Here is a 13,171-nt window from a genome sequence, read left to right as displayed (position 1 = left end):
CAATCGCCCTCAATGTTGCATTTTGCTCCTCTAGATCTCTAATACGAGCTTCCAGATGGGCAACATGCTCACATTTGTCACAGCGGTATTCACCCTGAAGCTGCTGCTCCAGAGATGTATACATGTGGCACAATGTGCACTGAAGAAAACCTCCAATCCTGCTGTCCATATCCTTGGTGACAAACAGCTGTTATTAACTATTAAGAAAAACTACTTTTATCAAGGGAGTGTAATACTTACAGTTACAGTGGGTCCTGCTTACAACTCCTGCTTTCTAAACTTCTGCTTATAAAACTTCTCAAATGTAACACTTAATAATACCACACTTTAGAATACAGACCCAGCTTCAGCTAGACTCAGTCAGAGCATAAATAACGGTTCCACTTTAATCTTCTTCATTATAGCAGGCTCACTTTTCCTCTTCATTTCTTCAAGATCCATATAGACTCTCTGGCAAATCTCAGAACCACAAAAAGTAATATCATAAATTCCTTGCCTAGGAAAATCCTGTATAGCCAATACATTCCATACCTGTAGGTAATCAAGCTTGCGAAGAATCTCCACAACGATTTGGTCAAGTCCGATCGTCCCCCGGTGCTCGCCAGGAACGTAGATCCGCACCGTGTCCTCAAGTCCACGCGCCTTCTCGCTCATTTTTGCAGGTAAAACCCACGATCGCAGCTCAGCAACAATCCAGGGCCCCCCGTAAAGAGGGCCCCGATCACCACTCCTTTCAACCCAAACCACGCACAGAAATCCACACGTGATCTTAGCCAAAAGGCCGAGAAGCGATAACCGTGAAAGGGGCGGGCCCAACAAGGTCCCCTTCATGGGCACTATCACTGCTTGCTGTCAGGGAGGCTGCCAGACAATTTTCCATGCACACTCTGGGCTGGGGGGCAGTCAACCACCAGTACACACAGCAGAACCTAAACCCATACCATTATTGCTAAGCAGCAAGACAGGGGCCCATTGCACTCCCACGGGGCCTTTTTAAATGCAATCCATAACCCGGATTTGCCAGGAACCCTTCTTACTCCTCCTACTTGCATGTGACACTGGGCTTAGGATCTGCATAGGAAACACACACACAAGCACACACCTACCTTTGTTGCCTGCAGATGCCTCCTTGGCTGTCCCCAAACGGTATCAAACCAACACCCACGGGAAGCTGTAAGCATAGAGGACATGCCTGCACCCCATTGGACTTACCTGTGTGGGTTAAATCCGGGTTATTTGACAACCTATGGCGGTGATGGTTCTGCTCAGGCAGAGCAGTGCTGATGCTCCTCATAAAGCTGTCGCTGCTGTGAAGGTTCTAGGTGACATCACAAATCCCTTTGGTTACATACACAACAAAGCTGGGTTGTTGTTGTTTACACTCTGCAAGGCCTGTGGAAGTGAGTGACATCATAGCACTGTAGTTCTGAGGGTTCAAGATGGATGCAACAATCTCCTGTTGCTTCTATGAAGGCCGTAATAGACGACATCACCAAACAGCTCCATAGTCACATACACAGCAAAGGAGAGATGTTGTTTACACCTAGTGATGTCAGTGGTATTGAGTGACATCACAGCACAGTGCTAAGGCTCCTGGGCCTGGACACAGCAGCGGCTGCAATATCTCAACGGAGAATACGTTTATATCTATGTGTGTGTGTGCGCATATATATATATATATATATATATATATATATATATTTCTCCGCCGAAATCACTTTTAAACCCATTTCCACCTTTTTTTCCCTTCTCTTCCTCTTACTTTTTTTTCACGTTTTTTTACGTTTTTCTCCTTTTCGCCTCTTTTCTGGGCGTATTATTCTTCTTTTTCTTCTTTTTTTTCGTCTAATGCATACCCCATCAGTGCAGCAATGCTTATTCAATACCGCCAGCAGATGGAGACACTGGGGGATAATTTTCTAAGGATTTATACTGATTTTTCCTGTCTGAATTTGTCGCACAGAAAGTTGCAGGCCAAATATGTGTGACATTTCTGCGACTTTAGCTTCTAGAGCATTTTTACAACATTATACATAGGTGCTGAATACATAAAAAGCGACTGTTCAGCGACAGACAAGTCGCATCGGCTGAAAGTAGGCCAGAATGTCAGTCCATGTTGGAGCAGGTTTAGATACAGTCTAAAGCATAGATCTCAAAGTCTGTGCACAGAATTTAGCAAGGGCCTCGCACCTTCTGATGCATCAGGTAGGTGCACAATAGCATAGCCTAACCCTCTGTACTTTGGTCTATATTGATGCGGGACATAGACAGCCAGCTGATGACCAATCCATTAGTGCAATGGATGGCTGGAAGCATTTGTCTTTGCCTTTGCAATACCACAGAAGCAATGCATGGTCAATGTACAGCAATGACACACCTGTGTGAACAGCCAGGAGACCCCCCCCCCCCCCCCCCCCCATGTTATGTTACATAGTTACATAGTTAGTACGGTCGAAAAAAGACATATGTCCATCACGTTCAACCAGGGAATTAAGGGGTAGGGGTGTGGCGCGATATTGGGGAAGGGATGAGATTTTATATTTCTTCATAAGCATTAATCTTATTTTGTCAATTAGGAACATTCAGCACCCACCCGCTATCAAGGCAGCTGCCTATCATGTCATGCCCTACCTGCACAGGTGTGCTGGCTACTCAAATGATCCAATTAAGGAGGCCATTTAGTCAGCAGCAGCAGAAGTCCTGTGCCTGGACGCTCCAACAGGGGCCAGACACAAGCAGAAGCAGCAGAAGCAGCAGCAGCACCACCTTTTGTTTTTTGGCTGCAGCAGCAGCAAGGCCCACAGGGCTGGCTAGCTGGCTAGCCAGCAAGCAGGTAGCAATGAAAGTAGGAATCTTTCTTTTTAACCCTGTAAGGGGGTGGTGCACTGTACCCGAAGATACTGCCATATCGGGTCAATGCATAGGGCGACGGAAGCAAGCTTCGAAATCGGCCCCCGTTCTCAAAAATCCATTTAATATATGGTCCCCAGATAGGGGACGTATCAGATATTAAACTGATAAGAACAGATACTACACTTGATCTTAGCCAAAAGGCCGAGAAGCGATAACCGTGAAAGGGGCGGGCCCAACAAGGTCCCCTTCATGGGCACTATCACTGCTTGCTGTCAGGGAGGCTGCCAGACAATTTTCCATGCACACTCTGGGCTGGGGGGCAGTCAACCACCAGTACACACAGCAGAACCTAAACCCATACCATTATTGCTAAGCAGCAAGACAGGGGCCCATTGCACTCCTACGGGGCCTTTTTAAATGCAATCCATAACCCGGATTTGCCAGGAACCCTTCTTACTCCTCCTACTTGCATGTGACACTGGGCTTAGGATCTGCATAGGAAACACACACACAAGCACACACCTACCTTTGTTGCCTGCAGATGCCTCCTTGGCTGTCCCCAAACGGTATCAAACCAACACCCACGGGAAGCTGTAAGCATAGAGGACATGCCTGCACCCCATTGGACTTACCTGTGTGGGTTAAATCCGGGTTATTTGACAACCTATGGCGGTGATGGTTCTGCTCAGGCAGAGCAGTGCTGATGCTCCTCATAAAGCTGTCGCTGCTGTGAAGGTTCTAGGTGACATCACAAATCCCTTTGGTTACATACACAACAAAGCTGGGTTGTTGTTGTTTACACTCTGCAAGGCCTGTGGAAGTGAGTGACATCATAGCACTGTAGTTCTGAGGGTTCAAGATGGATGCAACAATCTCCTGTTGCTTCTATGAAGGCCGTAATAGACGACATCACCAAACAGCTCCATAGTCACATACACAGCAAAGGAGAGATGTTGTTTACACCTAGTGATGTCAGTGGTATTGAGTGACATCACAGCACAGTGCTAAGGCTCCTGGGCCTGGACACAGCAGCGGCTGCAATATCTCAACGGAGAATACGTTTATATCTATGTGTGTGTGTGCGCATATATATATATATATATATATATATATATATATATATATATATATATATATATATTTCTCCGCCGAAATCACTTTTAAACCCATTTCCACCTTTTTTTCCCTTCTCTTCCTCTTACTTTTTTTTCACGTTTTTTTACGTTTTTCTCCTTTTCGCCTCTTTTCTGGGCGTATTATTCTTCTTTTTCTTCTTTTTTTTCGTCTAATGCATACCCCATCAGTGCAGCAATGCTTATTCAATACCGCCAGCAGATGGAGACACTGGGGGATAATTTTCTAAGGATTTATACTGATTTTTCCTGTCTGAATTTGTCGCACAGAAAGTTGCAGGCCAAATATGTGTGACATTTCTGCGACTTTAGCTTCTAGAGCATTTTTACAACATTATACATAGGTGCTGAATACATAAAAAGCGACTGTTCAGCGACAGACAAGTCGCATCGGCTGAAAGTAGGCCAGAATGTCAGTCCATGTTGGAGCAGGTTTAGATACAGTCTAAAGCATAGATCTCAAAGTCTGTGCACAGAATTTAGCAAGGGCCTCGCACCTTCTGATGCATCAGGTAGGTGCACAATAGCATAGCCTAACCCTCTGTACTTTGGTCTATATTGATGCGGGACATAGACAGCCAGCTGATGACCAATCCATTAGTGCAATGGATGGCTGGAAGCATTTGTCTTTGCCTTTGCAATACCACAGAAGCAATGCATGGTCAATGTACAGCAATGACACACCTGTGTGAACAGCCAGGAGACCCCCCCCCCCCCCCCCCCCCATGTTATGTTACATAGTTACATAGTTAGTACGGTCGAAAAAAGACATATGTCCATCACGTTCAACCAGGGAATTAAGGGGTAGGGGTGTGGCGCGATATTGGGGAAGGGATGAGATTTTATATTTCTTCATAAGCATTAATCTTATTTTGTCAATTAGGAACATTCAGCACCCACCCGCTATCAAGGCAGCTGCCTATCATGTCATGCCCTACCTGCACAGGTGTGCTGGCTACTCAAATGATCCAATTAAGGAGGCCATTTAGTCAGCAGCAGCAGAAGTCCTGTGCCTGGACGCTCCAACAGGGGCCAGACACAAGCAGAAGCAGCAGAAGCAGCAGCAGCACCACCTTTTGTTTTTTGGCTGCAGCAGCAGCAAGGCCCACAGGGCTGGCTAGCTGGCTAGCCAGCAAGCAGGTAGCAATGAAAGTAGGAATCTTTCTTTTTAACCCTGTAAGGGGGTGGTGCACTGTACCCGAAGATACTGCCATATCGGGTCAATGCATAGGGCGACGGAAGCAAGCTTCGAAATCGGCCCCCGTTCTCAAAAATCCATTTAATATATGGTCCCCAGATAGGGGACGTATCAGATATTAAACTGATAAGAACAGATACTACACTTGATCTTAGCCAAAAGGCCGAGAAGCGATAACCGTGAAAGGGGCGGGCCCAACAAGGTCCCCTTCATGGGCACTATCACTGCTTGCTGTCAGGGAGGCTGCCAGACAATTTTCCATGCACACTCTGGGCTGGGGGGCAGTCAACCACCAGTACACACAGCAGAACCTAAACCCATACCATTATTGCTAAGCAGCAAGACAGGGGCCCATTGCACTCCCACGGGGCCTTTTTAAATGCAATCCATAACCCGGATTTGCCAGGAACCCTTCTTACTCCTCCTACTTGCATGTGACACTGGGCTTAGGATCTGCATAGGAAACACACACACAAGCACACACCTACCTTTGTTGCCTGCAGATGCCTCCTTGGCTGTCCCCAAACGGTATCAAACCAACACCCACGGGAAGCTGTAAGCATAGAGGACATGCCTGCACCCCATTGGACTTACCTGTGTGGGTTAAATCCGGGTTATTTGACAACCTATGGCGGTGATGGTTCTGCTCAGGCAGAGCAGTGCTGATGCTCCTCATAAAGCTGTCGCTGCTGTGAAGGTTCTAGGTGACATCACAAATCCCTTTGGTTACATACACAACAAAGCTGGGTTGTTGTTGTTTACACTCTGCAAGGCCTGTGGAAGTGAGTGACATCATAGCACTGTAGTTCTGAGGGTTCAAGATGGATGCAACAATCTCCTGTTGCTTCTATGAAGGCCGTAATAGACGACATCACCAAACAGCTCCATAGTCACATACACAGCAAAGGAGAGATGTTGTTTACACCTAGTGATGTCAGTGGTATTGAGTGACATCACAGCACAGTGCTAAGGCTCCTGGGCCTGGACACAGCAGCGGCTGCAATATCTCAACGGAGAATACGTTTATATCTATGTGTGTGTGTGCGCATATATATATATATATATATATATATATATATATATATATATTTCTCCGCCGAAATCACTTTTAAACCCATTTCCACCTTTTTTTCCCTTCTCTTCCTCTTACTTTTTTTTCACGTTTTTTTACGTTTTTCTCCTTTTCGCCTCTTTTCTGGGCGTATTATTCTTCTTTTTCTTCTTTTTTTTCGTCTAATGCATACCCCATCAGTGCAGCAATGCTTATTCAATACCGCCAGCAGATGGAGACACTGGGGGATAATTTTCTAAGGATTTATACTGATTTTTCCTGTCTGAATTTGTCGCACAGAAAGTTGCAGGCCAAATATGTGTGACATTTCTGCGACTTTAGCTTCTAGAGCATTTTTACAACATTATACATAGGTGCTGAATACATAAAAAGCGACTGTTCAGCGACAGACAAGTCGCATCGGCTGAAAGTAGGCCAGAATGTCAGTCCATGTTGGAGCAGGTTTAGATACAGTCTAAAGCATAGATCTCAAAGTCTGTGCACAGAATTTAGCAAGGGCCTCGCACCTTCTGATGCATCAGGTAGGTGCACAATAGCATAGCCTAACCCTCTGTACTTTGGTCTATATTGATGCGGGACATAGACAGCCAGCTGATGACCAATCCATTAGTGCAATGGATGGCTGGAAGCATTTGTCTTTGCCTTTGCAATACCACAGAAGCAATGCATGGTCAATGTACAGCAATGACACACCTGTGTGAACAGCCAGGAGACCCCCCCCCCCCCCCCCCCCCATGTTATGTTACATAGTTACATAGTTAGTACGGTCGAAAAAAGACATATGTCCATCACGTTCAACCAGGGAATTAAGGGGTAGGGGTGTGGCGCGATATTGGGGAAGGGATGAGATTTTATATTTCTTCATAAGCATTAATCTTATTTTGTCAATTAGGAACATTCAGCACCCACCCGCTATCAAGGCAGCTGCCTATCATGTCATGCCCTACCTGCACAGGTGTGCTGGCTACTCAAATGATCCAATTAAGGAGGCCATTTAGTCAGCAGCAGCAGAAGTCCTGTGCCTGGACGCTCCAACAGGGGCCAGACACAAGCAGAAGCAGCAGAAGCAGCAGCAGCACCACCTTTTGTTTTTTGGCTGCAGCAGCAGCAAGGCCCACAGGGCTGGCTAGCTGGCTAGCCAGCAAGCAGGTAGCAATGAAAGTAGGAATCTTTCTTTTTAACCCTGTAAGGGGGTGGTGCACTGTACCCGAAGATACTGCCATATCGGGTCAATGCATAGGGCGACGGAAGCAAGCTTCGAAATCGGCCCCCGTTCTCAAAAATCCATTTAATATATGGTCCCCAGATAGGGGACGTATCAGATATTAAACTGATAAGAACAGATACTACACTTGATCTTAGCCAAAAGGCCGAGAAGCGATAACCGTGAAAGGGGCGGGCCCAACAAGGTCCCCTTCATGGGCACTATCACTGCTTGCTGTCAGGGAGGCTGCCAGACAATTTTCCATGCACACTCTGGGCTGGGGGGCAGTCAACCACCAGTACACACAGCAGAACCTAAACCCATACCATTATTGCTAAGCAGCAAGACAGGGGCCCATTGCACTCCCACGGGGCCTTTTTAAATGCAATCCATAACCCGGATTTGCCAGGAACCCTTCTTACTCCTCCTACTTGCATGTGACACTGGGCTTAGGATCTGCATAGGAAACACACACACAAGCACACACCTACCTTTGTTGCCTGCAGATGCCTCCTTGGCTGTCCCCAAACGGTATCAAACCAACACCCACGGGAAGCTGTAAGCATAGAGGACATGCCTGCACCCCATTGGACTTACCTGTGTGGGTTAAATCCGGGTTATTTGACAACCTATGGCGGTGATGGTTCTGCTCAGGCAGAGCAGTGCTGATGCTCCTCATAAAGCTGTCGCTGCTGTGAAGGTTCTAGGTGACATCACAAATCCCTTTGGTTACATACACAACAAAGCTGGGTTGTTGTTGTTTACACTCTGCAAGGCCTGTGGAAGTGAGTGACATCATAGCACTGTAGTTCTGAGGGTTCAAGATGGATGCAACAATCTCCTGTTGCTTCTATGAAGGCCGTAATAGACGACATCACCAAACAGCTCCATAGTCACATACACAGCAAAGGAGAGATGTTGTTTACACCTAGTGATGTCAGTGGTATTGAGTGACATCACAGCACAGTGCTAAGGCTCCTGGGCCTGGACACAGCAGCGGCTGCAATATCTCAACGGAGAATACGTTTATATCTATGTGTGTGTGTGCGCATATATATATATATATATATATATATATATATATATATATATATATATATTTCTCCGCCGAAATCACTTTTAAACCCATTTCCACCTTTTTTTCCCTTCTCTTCCTCTTACTTTTTTTTCACGTTTTTTTACGTTTTTCTCCTTTTCGCCTCTTTTCTGGGCGTATTATTCTTCTTTTTCTTCTTTTTTTTCGTCTAATGCATACCCCATCAGTGCAGCAATGCTTATTCAATACCGCCAGCAGATGGAGACACTGGGGGATAATTTTCTAAGGATTTATACTGATTTTTCCTGTCTGAATTTGTCGCACAGAAAGTTGCAGGCCAAATATGTGTGACATTTCTGCGACTTTAGCTTCTAGAGCATTTTTACAACATTATACATAGGTGCTGAATACATAAAAAGCGACTGTTCAGCGACAGACAAGTCGCATCGGCTGAAAGTAGGCCAGAATGTCAGTCCATGTTGGAGCAGGTTTAGATACAGTCTAAAGCATAGATCTCAAAGTCTGTGCACAGAATTTAGCAAGGGCCTCGCACCTTCTGATGCATCAGGTAGGTGCACAATAGCATAGCCTAACCCTCTGTACTTTGGTCTATATTGATGCGGGACATAGACAGCCAGCTGATGACCAATCCATTAGTGCAATGGATGGCTGGAAGCATTTGTCTTTGCCTTTGCAATACCACAGAAGCAATGCATGGTCAATGTACAGCAATGACACACCTGTGTGAACAGCCAGGAGACCCCCCCCCCCCCCCCCCCCCCATGTTATGTTACATAGTTACATAGTTAGTACGGTCGAAAAAAGACATATGTCCATCACGTTCAACCAGGGAATTAAGGGGTAGGGGTGTGGCGCGATATTGGGGAAGGGATGAGATTTTATATTTCTTCATAAGCATTAATCTTATTTTGTCAATTAGGAACATTCAGCACCCACCCGCTATCAAGGCAGCTGCCTATCATGTCATGCCCTACCTGCACAGGTGTGCTGGCTACTCAAATGATCCAATTAAGGAGGCCATTTAGTCAGCAGCAGCAGAAGTCCTGTGCCTGGACGCTCCAACAGGGGCCAGACACAAGCAGAAGCAGCAGAAGCAGCAGCAGCACCACCTTTTGTTTTTTGGCTGCAGCAGCAGCAAGGCCCACAGGGCTGGCTAGCTGGCTAGCCAGCAAGCAGGTAGCAATGAAAGTAGGAATCTTTCTTTTTAACCCTGTAAGGGGGTGGTGCACTGTACCCGAAGATACTGCCATATCGGGTCAATGCATAGGGCGACGGAAGCAAGCTTCGAAATCGGCCCCCGTTCTCAAAAATCCATTTAATATATGGTCCCCAGATAGGGGACGTATCAGATATTAAACTGATAAGAACAGATACTACACTTGATCTTAGCCAAAAGGCCGAGAAGCGATAACCGTGAAAGGGGCGGGCCCAACAAGGTCCCCTTCATGGGCACTATCACTGCTTGCTGTCAGGGAGGCTGCCAGACAATTTTCCATGCACACTCTGGGCTGGGGGGCAGTCAACCACCAGTACACACAGCAGAACCTAAACCCATACCATTATTGCTAAGCAGCAAGACAGGGGCCCATTGCACTCCCACGGGGCCTTTTTAAATGCAATCCATAACCCGGATTTGCCAGGAACCCTTCTTACTCCTCCTACTTGCATGTGACACTGGGCTTAGGATCTGCATAGGAAACACACACACAAGCACACACCTACCTTTGTTGCCTGCAGATGCCTCCTTGGCTGTCCCCAAACGGTATCAAACCAACACCCACGGGAAGCTGTAAGCATAGAGGACATGCCTGCACCCCATTGGACTTACCTGTGTGGGTTAAATCCGGGTTATTTGACAACCTATGGCGGTGATGGTTCTGCTCAGGCAGAGCAGTGCTGATGCTCCTCATAAAGCTGTCGCTGCTGTGAAGGTTCTAGGTGACATCACAAATCCCTTTGGTTACATACACAACAAAGCTGGGTTGTTGTTGTTTACACTCTGCAAGGCCTGTGGAAGTGAGTGACATCATAGCACTGTAGTTCTGAGGGTTCAAGATGGATGCAACAATCTCCTGTTGCTTCTATGAAGGCCGTAATAGACGACATCACCAAACAGCTCCATAGTCACATACACAGCAAAGGAGAGATGTTGTTTACACCTAGTGATGTCAGTGGTATTGAGTGACATCACAGCACAGTGCTAAGGCTCCTGGGCCTGGACACAGCAGCGGCTGCAATATCTCAACGGAGAATACGTTTATATCTATGTGTGTGTGTGCGCATATATATATATATATATATATATATATATATATATATATATTTCTCCGCCGAAATCACTTTTAAACCCATTTCCACCTTTTTTTCCCTTCTCTTCCTCTTACTTTTTTTTCACGTTTTTTTACGTTTTTCTCCTTTTCGCCTCTTTTCTGGGCGTATTATTCTTCTTTTTCTTCTTTTTTTTCGTCTAATGCATACCCCATCAGTGCAGCAATGCTTATTCAATACCGCCAGCAGATGGAGACACTGGGGGATAATTTTCTAAGGATTTATACTGATTTTTCCTGTCTGAATTTGTCGCACAGAAAGTTGCAGGCCAAATATGTGTGACATTTCTGCGACTTTAGCTTCTAGAGCATTTTTACAACATTATACATAGGTGCTGAATACATAAAAAGCGACTGTTCAGCGACAGACAAGTCGCATCGGCTGAAAGTAGGCCAGAATGTCAGTCCATGTTGGAGCAGGTTTAGATACAGTCTAAAGCATAGATCTCAAAGTCTGTGCACAGAATTTAGCAAGGGCCTCGCACCTTCTGATGCATCAGGTAGGTGCACAATAGCATAGCCTAACCCTCTGTACTTTGGTCTATATTGATGCGGGACATAGACAGCCAGCTGATGACCAATCCATTAGTGCAATGGATGGCTGGAAGCATTTGTCTTTGCCTTTGCAATACCACAGAAGCAATGCATGGTCAATGTACAGCAATGACACACCTGTGTGAACAGCCAGGAGACCCCCCCCCCCCCCCCCCCCATGTTATGTTACATAGTTACATAGTTAGTACGGTCGAAAAAAGACATATGTCCATCACGTTCAACCAGGGAATTAAGGGGTAGGGGTGTGGCGCGATATTGGGGAAGGGATGAGATTTTATATTTCTTCATAAGCATTAATCTTATTTTGTCAATTAGGAACATTCAGCACCCACCCGCTATCAAGGCAGCTGCCTATCATGTCATGCCCTACCTGCACAGGTGTGCTGGCTACTCAAATGATCCAATTAAGGAGGCCATTTAGTCAGCAGCAGCAGAAGTCCTGTGCCTGGACGCTCCAACAGGGGCCAGACACAAGCAGAAGCAGCAGAAGCAGCAGCAGCACCACCTTTTGTTTTTTGGCTGCAGCAGCAGCAAGGCCCACAGGGCTGGCTAGCTGGCTAGCCAGCAAGCAGGTAGCAATGAAAGTAGGAATCTTTCTTTTTAACCCTGTAAGGGGGTGGTGCACTGTACCCGAAGATACTGCCATATCGGGTCAATGCATAGGGCGACGGAAGCAAGCTTCGAAATCGGCCCCCGTTCTCAAAAATCCATTTAATATATGGTCCCCAGATAGGGGACGTATCAGATATTAAACTGATAAGAACAGATTTTTTTACGTTTTTATTAGTAAAGTGCAAAAACAAGAAATACATACAAGTAAACTTTCACTACTATTCAAAATGCATCATATTACATATCACATTATTGCATTCCAACGACTAAAGTGCCAAAGTGAATTAGCTTTCTGGGCCCCCAGTCTCTTTTTGTCCAATAAATAGTAGACAAAAAGATCACTCAGTGCAAGTTTAAAACAGTCACTTTCACTAATCAAGTCTTTCTGGAAAACCAAAATATTGCGAGACTTCCATAAGGCATTCTTGACGGTATTCACAACAGTCCATATCACTCTCTCTGTATCTTTATTTTGACTCGTAAAATTCCCGAATAAAACAACTTCATGATTAAAAGTCTTTAGACCGGTAAGAAACATTAAAAGACTCGCCACACTTTTCCACACCTCTTGAGCATAAAAACAGTTCCAAAACACATGTAAGACTGTCTCTTCTCCTCCACAGCTTCCTCTTGGACATCTTGAAGTATTGCACAATCCCCGTCTGTGCTGAAAGTGTCTGGTAGGTACACACTCATGTGCTATTGACCATGCAAGATCTTTATTGCAATTCTCCAGATACGGTGCATTAACCATCCTCCACACTCTGTCACATTTTGTTTTAGAGAAGTTTAAAATCCCAGAGGTTTGCTCCGATCTCCTGAGCTCCATCTCTATTCTTTTGGGATGCTTGAGAATCTCAATGTCCATGTCTTTCAAGTTATACAGACGAATCACTTTCTCTAAAACCATATAGTGCTTTGGAGGTATGATTAAAACAGGGGATGTCTGAGGTAGGTGAATCCATTTTCTTTTTCTAAATATATCACCAGCAGCATACTTTAGATAAAATGTCCATTGTTTAGAGGATAAAACAGTCTTAAAACACATGCTAAAAAACTTCAGGTATAAAAAATTTTTAAGATTAGGAACGTTTTTACCTCCATTTTTGTGCAGCTTGTACATAATGTCTCTCTTGAGTTTTTCCATCCTTGAACTCCAG

The 13,171-nt window shown here is 45.4% G+C and overlaps 5 non-coding genes across 5 annotated transcripts; all 5 read right to left on the bottom strand.

The window, feature by feature from the left end:
* Window positions 1-2,875: 2,875 nt before the first annotated feature.
* Window positions 2,876-3,066, bottom strand: LOC130331809 (U2 spliceosomal RNA). The gene has a single exon (XR_008874617.1). It is a non-coding gene; the product is annotated as a U2 spliceosomal RNA (small nuclear RNA).
* Window positions 3,067-5,168: 2,102 nt separating this feature from the next.
* Window positions 5,169-5,359, bottom strand: LOC130331808 (U2 spliceosomal RNA). The gene has a single exon (XR_008874616.1). It is a non-coding gene; the product is annotated as a U2 spliceosomal RNA (small nuclear RNA).
* A 2,088-nt stretch (window positions 5,360-7,447) lies between these two features.
* Window positions 7,448-7,638, bottom strand: LOC130331807 (U2 spliceosomal RNA). Its single transcript, XR_008874615.1, has one exon. It is a non-coding gene; the product is annotated as a U2 spliceosomal RNA (small nuclear RNA).
* A 2,097-nt stretch (window positions 7,639-9,735) lies between these two features.
* Window positions 9,736-9,926, bottom strand: LOC130331806 (U2 spliceosomal RNA). Its single transcript, XR_008874614.1, has one exon. It is a non-coding gene; the product is annotated as a U2 spliceosomal RNA (small nuclear RNA).
* Window positions 9,927-12,013: 2,087 nt separating this feature from the next.
* LOC130331846 (U2 spliceosomal RNA) lies at window positions 12,014-12,207 on the bottom strand. Its single transcript, XR_008874649.1, has one exon. It is a non-coding gene; the product is annotated as a U2 spliceosomal RNA (small nuclear RNA).
* Between the last annotated feature and the right edge of the window lie 964 nt (window positions 12,208-13,171).

This window comes from Hyla sarda, unplaced genomic scaffold (assembly GCF_029499605.1).
Source record: "Hyla sarda isolate aHylSar1 unplaced genomic scaffold, aHylSar1.hap1 scaffold_358, whole genome shotgun sequence".
Taxonomy (NCBI): domain Eukaryota; kingdom Metazoa; phylum Chordata; class Amphibia; order Anura; family Hylidae; genus Hyla; species Hyla sarda.
The sequence above is the reverse complement of the archived record's forward strand: the minus strand, read 5'-3'. Positions and strand labels throughout refer to the sequence as shown.